The following is a 14,626-nucleotide window of genomic DNA, read 5'->3' on the forward strand; positions in this document are numbered from 1 at the left end:
ACCCCACAGGCACTTTTCCTAATCTCTGAGGCTGGTTAAATCCTTACTTCTATCTTCACGTCCATTATTATTGCTATCATAACCTCACTTCCTCGATGCCTCCTTCAAATTAGCATCTGTCTTACAATGAGTCTACAAAAGAAAAGCTATTAGTATTGCCCACCCCCGCCCCCTCCCCCTTCTTTTGGCTGTGCCCTGGGCCATGCAGAAGTTCCTAGGCCAGGGATCCAACCCATGCCATAGCAATGACAACACTGGATCCTTAATTGATAGGCCACCAGGGAACTCCTGCTTCTTCTTTGAGGTAAAAGAGATATTAGGTAAAATGGGAATTCTGTTATGACAGGCTTGTTCTGCTGTGAGGCCAGTCTTAGCCCCTTCACCCTTGATTAGATCCCCTTTTTGCTCCAATCTATTCTGGACTCAACCATCATGCTGGTGCTTCATCATTTAGTTCTCATTTCATTCCAACAAAGCTCCCAGAGACTTATCATCCATCAGAATAATCCCTTTACAGCACTCACCTCAACTTGGCACTCTCCGTTCCCAAGTTCTCAGGGCCCCCCACGCTCTATGGGTAAAGTCTCAGTCCTTCAGCCAAGCCTTTAGGGCCTTCCAGAATTTGGCCTCGCTCTGCTTTACCTACGGGGCATCTCCTCTGTGAAGTTCTCCACCACCTGGGCCCATGGAGCAGTCTGGGTCTCAGTCACTCGTCCGTTATTGATGACATGCAATGTGTGAAGTCAATTCTCAAGCTTGAGTTTTCCAATCCTCCCAGATTTGACTATGTGCTCCTCACGGGACAGATTCTAGGTCGCCACACCTCCCAAAGGGCCTAGACAGTGGCTTGTTTGAGGCCAGTGCTCAATACACAGCCAGCAGCGCATTGGTTTCTAAACTCCGAAAGCAGCATTTCTCAAAGTGGGGTGCCTACACTCCCCCACAGAGTAACTTGGGATGTTTATTAAAACATGCTCTGTCTCCTGGGCTCCTTCTCAGACCTATTGAGTTTGCCTTTTTGGGCTAAGGCCCAGGAATCTACATGGTGAGCAAGCTTCCCTAGGATCTTCATGCTCCTAAAACCCCGACACTCCTTCTATGACTGTAGGTCTTCAAGGGAGAAAATGCTGTCCATACATGCATGGCCTGGTGGGTTCCTTTCCTTAGGTAAAACGTAGGGATCCCGAACTTACTGAAACTTCTAGACTCTGGAATTGAGATTTTTGGTGGGGGTGGGGGTGGGGGTGTTGTGCCCTTGGGAAGATGGGTTTGAAAAGGCATGATGAGAAGATGATCGCATGATTTATCTTTGGGAAGAACCCCTTTGTTCTTATGATAAAAAGTACAGAAAAACTGAAGTGTGACCAAGTCCTCCTGTGCCAAGACCTGCTGAACTATATGGTTCATGACCCTATGACCTTATTTTACCTCCATCCTTTTGTCCAAGGTAATGTACAGCACAGAGCAGACCCTACAGATACTTCTCAACACTGAGTACTTCTTATACCTAATTGGAGTTTATAACTAACTGGAGTTTATAAAAGGCATATAAACATACGCCCTTGATAAGTTTATTTTTTTTGTCTTTTGTCTTTTTAGGGCTGCACCCATGGCATATGGAGGTTCCCAAGATAGGGGTTGAATTAGAGCTGTAGCTGCCGGCCTACATCACAACCACAGCAATGCGACCTACACCACAGCTCACAGCAACACCAGATCTTTAACCCACTGAGCAAGGCCAGGGATTGAACCTGCATCCTCATGGACGCTAGTCAGATTCGTTTCCGCTGAGCCATGACAGGAACTCCGATAAGTTCATTTTAACAAATGGAATATAAACTATACTGAGCGCTAATCTGCTTGTAAAAAATATATGTACGTAACACATTTTTTTGGGGGGGGGGAAATTCTTAAGCCATAAACTTCTAGCTCATCAAGGGAAAATAAGGTATATACTACAGATTATTTTTTGGTAAGGATAAATAAATTACTTGACTTTTTTTTTTTAAAGGAAAGGTCTTTTAAAAAATGCTTTATTGAGCTCTAATTTATATACCATAAAATTTACTCTATTAAAGCAGACTTAGTATCTCATAGAGTTGTGCAACAATAGCCATTGTCTCCTTTTAGAACATTCTCCTTATTCCCAAAAGAAGCTCCATTCCTATTAATCGTCACTCCTCCTCTTTCCTTACCGGTGCCCCTCCTCCCAGCTCCTGGCAACCACTGACGCCCCTTCTGTCTCTGTGTATTTGACTATTCTAGACACTTTGTATAAATGGACTCATGCAATAGGTAGTCTTTGTGACTCCACTTCTTTCATTTAGCACAATGTTGTCAAGGTTAATCCATGTTGTAGCATGTGTGTCAGTACCTCACCGCTTTTTATGGCGGAATAATATTCCATTGAGTGGATGGATCACGTTTTGATCATCCATTCAACAGTTGATGGATGTTGGGTTGTTGCCACTCTTTGGCTGTTAAGAATAATGCTGCTGTGAACATGTGTGTACAAGTTTCTGTGCGGACATAGGTTTTCCCTTCTTGTGGATATGTGCAGTGGAGTGGAATTCCTGGGTCATATGTTGAAACAATTTTTTTTTTTTTTTTTACTGTTGTGACTTTGACTTCTATGACTACGGCTATTACTAGATGCTAAAAATAACTACATATTGACTCTGTCTCGAACCCTATACTAAGTTCTTCATATACCTGGTCTCATTCAATCCTCACAGAATTCCCAGGTCGCAGAAGGAATACTGAGGCTTAGAGAAGTGAATTTATGCAAAGGCCCTTAGTTTTGAACTAGGTTATTACTCCAAGCCCTGATGCTCTAAACTACTAATCTACCTGTTCCTGGAATGTTATAATTCCACACATAAAAATACTTATTTTCAGATGAGTCTAAATGGCAAACAATAGATGTAAGAAGAAGAATAAGAATTGCTTCTAAAGAATGTCTGTGGATTCAGTTATAACCATGTCCCTCAGAAAGACTCAGGCTACCCCTGTTCCTGGTCGTCTGTGGCATTGCTCACGCACAGAGCTCATGTTCCAGGAACATGTGGTCTTCCTGTATTTTCCATAGCTTTTCCCTCAGGATTTGACAGTGATCAGTCGGTGACATTTCTGCTACATTCACGTATTTGACGTGCAAAGGGCCATCTCTCATTCTGTAAGGACTACATGTCTCTTTGTCCCTGATTTAACTCTTCAGGGCATTCAGCCTGGCTTGGTTGTATAAGTTCATCTATTCACAAAAAATATAAAATTTTCCCATGAGATAGTTAAATTGAGCATGTATGTACTGACCCAGGGGCTGGGCTTGGGAGAAGTGGAGCAGAGGGCATTACAAACACCTAACAAAGACTTTTGTCCTTGAGGTCCTGACAATCCCATAGAGTAGATTAAAAAAAAGCACAAATAATGGTTTTCAACAACAAAGCCAGGCTATTGATTAGGAACTGCAAATCACAGTCCCTAGGCCTGACCTGTTTTATAAATAAAGTTTTATTGGCACATAGCCGTTACCATTGATTTACATACCGTCTAAGATGCTGTTGGGCTACGAGAGCCAAGGTGCATTGTTGTGACGGAGACAGTATGGTTCCCAAAGCCTAAAATATGTGCTATCTGGACCTTTATAGAAAAAGTCTGCCAACTCCTGAAATTGACGATTAAATACCAAAGCAAGGGAAAATGACAGAAGTAAGTAAGCTAACAGTCAAAAGAGTGAAAGTCTAACGTTGTGTTTGTGTGTGTATGCACTGGGCCAGCTTTTTAGAGGGAGTGAGGCTTAATTTGGGCATTAGAAAAGGGTAGAACGTGGAGTTCCCATTGTGGTTCAGCAGTAATGAACCCGACTAGTATCCATGAGGATGCCGGTACATTCCCTGGCCTCGCTCAGTGGTTTAAGGATCCACTGTTGCCATGAGCTGTGGTGTAGCTCGGATCCCACTTTGCTGCGGCTGTGGTGTAGGCCAGCAGCTGCAGTTCCAATCTGATCCCTAGCCTGGGAACTTCCATGTGCCACAAATATGGCCCTAAAAAGCAAAAAAAAAAAAAAAAAAAAAAAAAGTAGAGCTTGGACACAATGAGATAATGACATGGGAGAGATGGAGTACTCTAAGGGTTTTGAGCAATATTCTAGATAATAAATACATTGCAAAAGTATTATTGATTTGAAGACAATAGAAGATCTGTGTTTCATGATAACAGTGCCTATATTTCAAATGCTTTTACTCTCTGGCTTGCTTGCCACAATCTTGTGAACTAGGCATGGGGGCGACACATCCCAGTTTGGCAGCTAAGGGTCGGGAGGTTGCGTGAAAGTCTTGCTGGAGGATGCAGAGCTTCTAGGCCACTCGGAGATCCTTGCAAGGTTCTGGCTTCTGCAAGGAACCCACAGAGAACTCTGCATGTGCTATCTATGGGTAGCAGAGGAAACAATGAGAACTTTGAAATGAAATCCTTTGATTAATTTTTACAGCAACGTTTCCATTTCCTGAGTCTCCCTGTCCTTCAATCACACGAGGCTGTGAGAGGTTGAGTCAAGGATGACTATCAGTTTTGATGTAAGTTGTGCTTAAAAGTTGCCAAGTAAAGGGCAACCTGAAGCCATGATGTGTTCATCCTTCATCCCCCTTGAGAGTCTGAACATCCTAGGTCTTTGAAGGACAAGTTCATCTCAAACCAAGAACACCTAAGGAGGAACTGATACTCCTTAGATACCCTGGAACAGAGCCAGCACTTATGGAAGGCTTGCCATGCATCAAGCACTCTCATTAACCTTTATGGGTTTAATCCTCACAACAACTGCAAGAGGGAGATACTATTATTCCCTGTTATACAGATAAGACAGGTGAGTCATGAGGATAAAGTTAACATGCTTGAGGTCAGACAGCTAGTAAATGTCAGAGCTGGGATTTGAACCGGGGTGGTCAGACTTGAGAACCTGCAATCTCATTCCCTGCACTACTCACCAACAAGCACAGAGGTGCGTCATTTTCAATCGTGCTCAAGAAGACTGGAACCCCAAACTGCTCTGCATAAACGGCAGGGAAAATGACCATCCTCCTTAATGTGGCTATGGTTAGATTTAGGAAGCTGTGAGTAGAGTCTTCGAAAGTTCCTAAGAGGGTCTCAGGCCTGCAGGTGTGTCAGAGCAAGGCAGGGAGCACAAGAGAAATGGGATGGAATTATTTCAGCCTGGAGGCAAAATGTGACAGCATCTGAGAGGAAAAGTAGGGACCAAGTTGTGAAAAGGCTCAAGTGCAGAAAGGTTTCAACAGGTCTCCAAAAAGGACCACACCACTAAGCCGGAACCCTTGGATTTTTTTTTTTTCCTGTCTTTTTAGGATCACACCTGCCCCATATGGAAGTTTCCAGGCTAGGGGTCAAATCAGAGCTACAGCTGCTGGCCTATGCCACAGCCACAGCAACAGAGGATCTGAGCCTTGGCTGTGACCTCCACCACTCACTGCCAGATCCTTAACCCACTGAGTGAGTCCAGAGATTTAAAATTCATCCTCATGGATACTAGTTGGGTTCTTAACCCACAGAGCCACAAATGGAACTCTGCCCCTGCATTCTTAATATACCACCCTTGACCCCACTGAGATTTGCTATGTGCAACATGGCCAGCCCCATTTGGTGCCTTGTCCATGGTGACATGTTTTCTGGACTGGCTTTTGCTCCTTTTTAGAGTCGTTACAGAGGCATTGGACACTGACAGAATAAAATGGCAGACTTGGGTCTGTGGGCAACGCAACCAGATAAGGCTAGAAAGTGGAAGGCGTCCACCTCTCTCAGAGTGGCCTGAGTCAGTCCTGTTAATTTCTTTTTTCTTTTTCTTTTCTTTTTTTTTTGGTCTTTTTGCTATTTCTTTGGGCCGCTCCCGTGGCATATGGAGGTTCCCAGGCTAGGGGTCTAATCGGAGCTGTAGCCACTGGCCTACGCCAGAGCCACAGCAACGCGGGATCCGAGCCACGTCTGCAACCTACACCACAGCTCACGGCAATGCCGGATCGTTAACCCACTGGGCAAGGGCAGGGACCGAACCCGAAACCTCATGGTTCCTAGTTGGATTCATTAACCACTGCGCCACGACGGGAACTCCAGTCCTGTTAATTTCAAGTCATCAGACGAGATTCAGCAAGTGGCTGTCCCAGGGAGAGTCTGTCCTCCCCACCCCTCATGACCAAAGAAAGAGCCCAGCTCTGGGGCAGAGCGTTGCACTTCATGACTTCTCTTGGGCCAATGTTATAAACGGACTACACCTTCTAGAAAGAAAGGTTTGGAAATAAAAAGAACGACCTGAGATATCCAGGAGAAAGTGAAAGCTATGGAACAGAACGAGGCAATTCCCAACAACACCACGGAGAGTAGGGTTGAAGGTAATTATATTTTGTACCAGATTGGGGATGATAAAGACGAGTATGGGACAATTCAGAATGCCCGGAAGACATTAAGGCTGGGGGCCTCGTGACAGGCTTCTGTAATTTAATGAACAGAAACATACGTTACAAAACAAGGATGATAAACTAAGAATATTCCTGAAGGTCTGGGGATGGTCTTCTGAATGATGAGGCAGATATTGCCCCAAATTATGGGGAACACAGGGGGCTGTATTGAGCCTAAGTAAATTACTCTCACTCCTGTGTAGCAAATAGCAAGGCTTTATCGCAACACCGCACTCAGCGTGAGCTACCCATGATAAAATAAGAAGGGACATGCGAAAATGGTCTGAAGCCCACTTTAGACGTCAGCACAACATGGAGATTTTCCCAACATGATGAGCAGCCTTGACTGTAGCCCTCCAAGAGGAAAACAGCTGGAGTCGGGTTCAGAGAAAAGGAGACAGATCAGAAGGTAGCTGGGTGCGGTTGCCATGACATTGTTCAGACGGAGAGTATGAAGTACTTGAGCCTGGCAGCGATGTGATAACATTTCTTTCTTTTTTTTTTCTTGTCTTTTTGCCTTTTCTAGGGCTGCTCCTGTGGCATATGGAGGTTCCCAGGCTAGGGGTCCAATCGGAGCTGTAGCCACCGGCCTATGTATGCCAGAGCCACAGCAACGTGGGATCCGAGCCACATCTGCAACCTACACCGCAGCTCATGGCAACGCTGGGTCCGTAACCCACTGAGCAAGGCCAGGGATCGAACCCGCAACCTCATGGTTCCTAGTCGGATTCGTTAACCACTGAGCCACGACGGGAACTCCGTCATTTCTTGATACTTTAAAGAAGTTATAGCAGGACGAAGTCACCAAGAAGGCCATCAACGCCATTAAACAAGGAGTAGAAAGATCTGGAACTGGGCAGGAGCTTTGGAGCCAATTCACCAGGACGGAAGGTGGGAAGGGGCCTGCTGCCTGACATCCTTTTGAGGGTTAATCTCCTGCGTGCTCCCTGCGATTTGGGGGAAACGCAAGGAGGATGTTTTCCCTTTCAAACATTTTGAAAAAGCTATTTTCGGCTGTTTTGAGGAAGGGAGGAACAAGAGCATTCCTCTCTCTGACCACAAGAAATCTTCATGAATATGGCCACAAATGGAAAGAAATTGGTTATGATGCTGCTTGAGTGATTCAGGCCTTTCAGAGTCACCTGAGGACCCTTCAGGCAGGGAAAATCTGGACATGGTCAAAGTCCCCTCAGAATGAAGTCCCTCTGAACACTGCCCACCTTAATGTAATTGACCAAGCAATGCCATGGTCGTCCAGCCCTCGTGCAGTGGTTGAGCCTTTAAAATAGAACCCCGAATCAGATCCATTTGATAAATGAGCTCCAAACCAGAGCCACGGTTGTTTGCCCATTGGAAGAGTTTTCCAGTAGCTGTTCTGTTCTTTGCCTTATAAAGACTCTACTATGAGGGTCCAGGGCCGTTGGAGGGGGGATATTTCGTTGTTGTTCTTATGGCTAAATTGGGGGAAAGAAAAACTGGTTTTGTAACTCTCCTGGCCTTATGACTTACCTGATAAACAACGCCAAGTAATAAGATTGGAAATTCTCTTAAAAAGTTTTGCACATTATTTGGTTACAGTTTCCATATGGCAAGAAGGCGAGGAGAGAAAACCTTCCATTCTGGGTCTCCACCCACCCCCCCAACCACATATTTAATCCATGCGCTTATGTCAAACTTAATTACAGGACTTTTGGCATAAAATAACAGTCCACATCCTCAGAGAGAAGAACTTAAGCAGTTAATATGTGCGATTGAGTGAAATTGCTTTGCTGAATGTTTATGAGTAACCCAAGACCAGTGAAATGTGCTGATATTTTAACCCTTTCCATGCTGACCTTGTGCCAAGAGGCTGTGGAATAGGAAAAAAGTAATAATTTCTCCTGATCTGCAGTATATCCTATTTCCCGAAACGGAGAGCGTTGGGTAAGACAATGTGATGGCGCTTTCACAAATAGGTTTGTGGAAGGAAAACAATAAAGCTAGAACACTTATGGAACTTGTCCCCATCTCAGGGAGTGGTGGGGATTCCACAGAAGAGCGTCACCTTTAAACCCGTGGTTTTTGCAGAAAATCCTCTGGAGCATCTCTGTACAAGGGGCAATTACTTTTGCCTTCGGGTTTTTTTTTTCCCCTACCCCCTTGAACCTTTTCAGACATTTTCCCTTTTCACTTTCCCCAGTTGATTGTGAATGGTTTTAAAATGCACATATTTTTGACCCTAAAACAACTCTCTGTTTCCCCCTGCCATCGTTGATGGGATAAGTGACCTCTGTTTAAACTTTTCTTTTGTCTAAATCACAGTAAGACATGTCTCTTTTAGACTAGAGGAACCTCTTAAAATATAAAATCATCCGCTTCGTTTCCTTCCTTATCCAACGTCCTTTTTTTTTTTTTTTCTTTTTAAATTTATTTTAGGGTTGCACCCATGGCATATGGAAGTTCCCAGACTAGAGGTCAAATTGGATCTGTAGCCGCTGGCCTACACCACAGCCACAGCCATGAGGGATCTGAGCTGCGTCTGTGACCTACACCACAGCTCGTGGCAACACCAGATCCTTAACTTGCTGAGCGAGGCCAGGGATTGAACTCATGTCCTCATGGATACTAGTCAGGTTTATTTCTGCTGAGTGAGAACAGGAACTCCCAACATCCTTTCTTAAACCAGGGAGATTGGGAGCTAACTTCTGAATTCATACTTCCTCTTATTACCTTTGTTTCTGAAAACAGCCCTATTACTACCTGCCCCATAAAAGCCAGCCTTTTTTTTTTTTTCTTTTTTTCTTTTTAGGGCCGTACCCAAGGTATATGGAGGTTCCCAGGGTAGGGATCGAATGGGAGCTGCAGCTCCCGGCTTATGCCACGGCTCACAGCAACGCTGGCTCCTTAACCCACTGCATGAGGCCAGGGATCGAACCTGCGTCCTCACAGTTGCTAGTCAGGTTTGTTTCCACTGAGCCATGATGGGAACTCCGAAATGCCAGCCTTTTAACACTGAGCCTGAATTCTCTTATCTTTATTCTCTCCAAACTCAATTTCACCACTGCAGACTTTTAGGGGTGTAGTCAACCCATGTCCCAATGGTGTCAGAATCCAATGATATCATCTTTATCTACAGAATATTCTGTGGGCTGTTTCAGGAGGTCCGGGTTTTAGCTAGGCTGCCCATCCATTTTGCCTCATATCTTCACACCTCTCCCTCCCTGCTGGTCCTCTTTCAGCCCCATCCACAGCATCTGGAAGTTCCCGGGCTAGGCACTAAGTCTGAGCCACAGCTGCGACCACTGGGCTGAGGATCAAATCCGTACCGACGCAGTGACCCAAGTAGCAGCACTTAGGTTCTTAACTCACTATATCACAGTGGGAACTCTACATCTCACTCTCTTTAAAGTCTCTTTCTCATCCCACTTCTTTGACTCTTTGGAGCATTTGTATCTTTTCATTTCTCTGGCTTGCGTCTTCACTTGTTACATCAAAATGCTCCTGGAAGTGCATTTTCTCCTTTATCTGCTTCTGCAAACTTGACTAGGGTTATAGTTTATACGTATTTTCAGAGCTATTGTTTAGTTTAGCACATTGGAACCCCAGCCTTGAGATGGGCGCCATAATGTTATGGTGTTGGAATTAGAGGATATTTGTTAAAGTACCTGGTTCAGTGCCTGATCCATAGAAGACCTTCTAGAAAAGTGAATTCATTTGTTCGTGGATTCCTTTATTCGTTCACTGTATATGGAGGGCTTCAGGCGCCAAACAACTACATGATAATCATACTGTGACTCATGCTAGATGGCTGGGGATTGAGATATGAGAGACCCCATATTTGCTAAAATACTTCAAGAGATGGGGAAACACCACCCTTCGAGTACTTTGTACATTTAAAGCACTGCACTAGGAATTTCATACACAACTAACAAACAACCTAGAAGTGAGGGATTATTCCCCCTCATGTTAGTTTTGACGCAGATTATCGATACGTGGGTTTGAAGGTCATACCTCCAGAACTGTTCTGGTCTCGACGTGAGATATTTCAGTAAAGCATAAAGGTGATGCCCCATATGGTGCAGACTCATGGACTCTTGATATAAATGGACTTTGCTTAGTTTCCATGCATCACTCAGGTCCTAGATTAAAGTTGCTTTGTTAGGGGGGCTTTCCCTGACTCACCCCAAGATAAATGAGGGCTCCTTGTACTTTCTCTTACCTTCTGAACGTTTCCGGTTACTGCTCACTACAATCTGTACGTATGGGTTCACTGTGGGATTATCCTTTCTTGTCTGGCTCCCTTAGGAGACACTGTAAGGTCCAAGAAGGTAGGGACCCCATTCATGGTGTTCAAGACCCCGCACCCGATCTGTAGCACAGTGCTTGGCCCATAGCGAGTGTTCAGTAACCTTTGTTGAGTGATTATTGATGTCACAATAACATGGGTTACAAAAATGCAGGCTCTCTATACAGGGTTCATTTTCCACCTTGGAATCAGCCACCTAACTTGAAGCATCTTTCCTTTGTGCGTGACTTCTATGCAGCATATGATTGGACTATTTGGGGGTTCCACTGGCTGGTCGTGAAGAAGGGGACAGAAACAGGTGACCCCTTTTACCTGCAGGACCAAAGCTGATGGGAATGGGAGAAGAAAGGCTGAGCTAGAAAAAGTCAATTATCAGACAAGTCTGGGAGGTGGGGAAAGCTGGACATGGGAAGAGAGTGACCTTGGTGTCTTCCTGTCCTTACTTCCCGTCTCCCCAGGAAGTGTCAGTCAGGGGTTTTCAGGAAAGGGTGTTGTCATGGTAACCTGAATTGGCTCTTCCCCTCTTGCCCTCATGTGCCCTGGCTGTCCCCATGCTGGGTGGAAGAGGGCGGTCACTCTGAGGTTTCAGAGGCATCCCGGAAAATCCAGAGCAGACAAGGTCTGCGACGACAGCACCAACTGCAGCACGTGGCAAGGATTCCAGCCCAGGATGCCGGGGCGGCCTGTTCTTGAACTAATTGAAATGTAATCCGCTAGAGCCATTTTCTTGATAACTTGGGAACCCTCTCTTGGCTTCTGCAAGCTCCAAAGAGCCTCTAACATACAGTATGCTATATTTTTGCACTTTTCTCTCTGTGTATTGGATTTCAGACCCAAAAAAGTCTTTTTGAAAGAGGGACTCTAGCGAGAGTCACTGTATAATTTATCCTCCGAACTGGGACGCTTTGGAGAGCACAAAGAAGCGCTATTAATAATTATACCGGGACAGCAGATATCGCTGGGGCCATTCCGGGCAAAATGGGAGGTGCAGTCAAGAAAACTCCAGGATCATGAACAAATTAAATGCATCCACAGGGCTGAAAATCCCGGCAGTCAGGGCGGCGTCTGCGTCACCCCAGGCCTGGGAAAGTGCGTGGTATACAGTAGGTGTTCAAACAGTAACTGAATGAGTAAATCCAACTGGGTTTTGGAATAAGTCCTGGGTGTGCTTTCTGAACAGAAATCGATACGGGGTCCCCTGACTTAGGCCAAACAGACCCAGCCGGATGTTGCAAGGGTGATCTGTGTCCTCCCCAAAGTGGGCAGGTTCAAGGCTTAAGCAGAGGTGCCTGCCGTGTTTACTCATTCCCAACCCGGAGCAGTTAACTGCCTTCTGCTGACACACCCTGAAGAGAAAGACGAAGCTGTTCTCGACATTTGCGCAGGCACCGTCGCCGACTTATTTTGCTACCACGCCGGCCTGGGTTCCAGTGGAGTTTTACAACATATATGCACACGGGGCTCCATACTTGGGGGCTGCTCTGTAGAAAGGGGCTCCTCGGGAGTCCCTGCTGGGTCCACCAGAGATGCTGGCTGCAGCCTGGGGCCTGCCTAGACGCAGCTTGGCCCCTCTGGTTCCCACCCCTCCTCCACCAGCCTGCCCAGTGCACCAGGAAGAGTGCAGTGGTCCATTGACCTCTGGGGAGCCAAAGGGCGTGGTCAGCTTTTTTTCGAGGTTATGGACGGTCTGAGTGACACCAGAGCCCACGCCTCCAACGGCAAGGCCAGCGGCCCTGGAGACGAGGGGCGAGGCCTGGCCGAGCCTCCTCGTCCACTTTTAGCCCTGCCCTGGAACTGACCAGAAGCCATGCCCTCCTCCCTCGGCCTGCCGGGAGCGCTGCCTCTTCTTCCCATGTCTTGGGAGCGAGATCCGTCTCCTCTGACAAACGCGAGATTCCAGGCCGAACTTTCCCATGCCACCGTCCCTCAAAATAGCCCGAGCGGAGCTGTATTTATAGCCGTGTGAGACTCTAATGGACCAATTTGTTTGAATTTCCACTGCTTTTGTGTTGAACATACCCCTCACCCGTGGACCGTCTCTTTAGGCCTTTATTGATGGGGTGTGTGAGGGTAGCGCGGGGGCCGTGACCAAGATGGGAGCTTTTGAGAGCGCGGGGGCTGTTTTGCATATTTACTGTTCTTTCAAGCCGCTTTTTTTGAGAGAGAGAGAAAGAGACAGAGAAAGAGGTTTCTGTAAGTAGCCCGGACAATGAGAACAAGCCCGGCTGTATGCCAAGCACGGGATGCCGGCCAAAACACATATCATTAGCTTGGACCAGCTATAAGCAAGGAAATGAGAAACATATGTTGGAGAGCAAGGTTAGGAGTGAGAGACTATGGGTCAGTGACAGTCACCCTAAAACTTTTCCCCTTGTTCTTCAGCTGTGGCCTGGCCGTGTCAAATGTCATTGCGACTGCCTTGATTTCTCATGGTGGGGCTGCCTGTGTTTGGTTTGGTTTGGTTTGGTTTTTTTTTTTTTTTTTTTCTTTCTTCCTCCCCCTGCCTGTTTCCTGATGGGAGTTTTTTTTTTGGGGGGGGGTGGGGAGGGGAAGAGGGGATGGGCGGGGAAAGGTTTGTGCGAGATAGTTTTTCCCAGTTCTGGGAAAACTCGCAACCTTGCTTCCCGGGATGCTCTCGGAAATGCCTCACTTTCTCTGAAGTTACAGTGTCTCTTGGGTTGGGATTTGGACTCGGTTTGGTGAGGGAAGGCAGAGGGGAAGGTTTTGCAAGCCTTTCTTGCTGTTTCGTTCTGAAATATAATTAGACGCGCCTCATTACCTCACACTGAAGGACTTTTGTACTTTTTCCGAGCTGCGTTTCCCGAGCTCCTTGACGGGCCGCGGGCTGCTGTATCCACTGGTGTTTTATCATATTAGCAGTTATTTTTTTTCCCCAACACGTCTGTCCTCTTGTCTTGTGCTCCCTGAGCTTTCCGGGCTTGATTTGCGGGTCTGAAGGCCAGGCCCAGGGACTCTGCTGGGGCCCGGTGCTGGGGGACAGGCCCGTATTCCTTTGGTCCTTGCCGGCTGCCCTCTCCTCCACCACATGAGTTTTCGTTAAAGTGTTCCCCGGACAGTTTGCTAACAAGGCTGTGCTCTCTTCCATCCCAGGGTCAAGACCCCTGTTCCCTATAAAACCCAGATGACGAACTGCATTGAGGGAAGCTCAGAGGCGGTCCCCGGAGGACCCACTATGGCTACTGTTCTGCAGCCGGAGATGCTTCCAGGCGGCCTCCCGGGAACCTCCCCAGGCTCCGACACCCAGGTTTGGCTACAGTCAGAAAAGAGCCGGGGGTGCACCCAGCCATTCCCGTTAAGGAACCGTCCTGCCGGGGGCTGCGTGGGGCTGGTACAAGCCTGGGTGGCGGAGAGCTACGGGGGAAAGGCCTTCCCAGAAAGCCTCTGGGCAGCTCTTTTTCAGATTTGGGGAATGGTGTTTGGGGTGGAAACCATTTCAAATAATTAAAACATTTGGTCCCTGTTTATCCTCTGCTTCCTTCTTCAGGCCTTGTTCTGAAAATAAACTTTGCTTGGAGTTTCCGGGCTCCTAAAATTCCCGAGTGTGTCAGTGTCCTGAGAGCCTTGGGCAGAGCTAATGATTGGCTTGAGGTTAGCTGGGCCTCTTTCCCCAGGTGAACTGTCTTCACGTTTTCCTCTTCAGTTTTTTTTTTTTTTCCCTCTTTTTCTGGGTAGCAGGTCTCTCTCCTGGGCCTGGAGACAAGCCTCCCTTGTTAACTGTTCCTAAGCGCTCAGTGGATCAGGAGGGGTGCGTGTAAGAGTGTGTGTGTGTGTGTGTGTGTGTGTGTGTGTGTGTGTGTGTGTCCATTTGACAAAAAAACAAGAGAGGAAAGAGAACAGCCAAACCACAGCATGTAGGCCG

The sequence above is a fragment of the Sus scrofa genome, chromosome 6 (assembly GCF_000003025.6).
Source record: "Sus scrofa isolate TJ Tabasco breed Duroc chromosome 6, Sscrofa11.1, whole genome shotgun sequence".
Lineage (NCBI taxonomy): Eukaryota > Metazoa > Chordata > Mammalia > Artiodactyla > Suidae > Sus > Sus scrofa.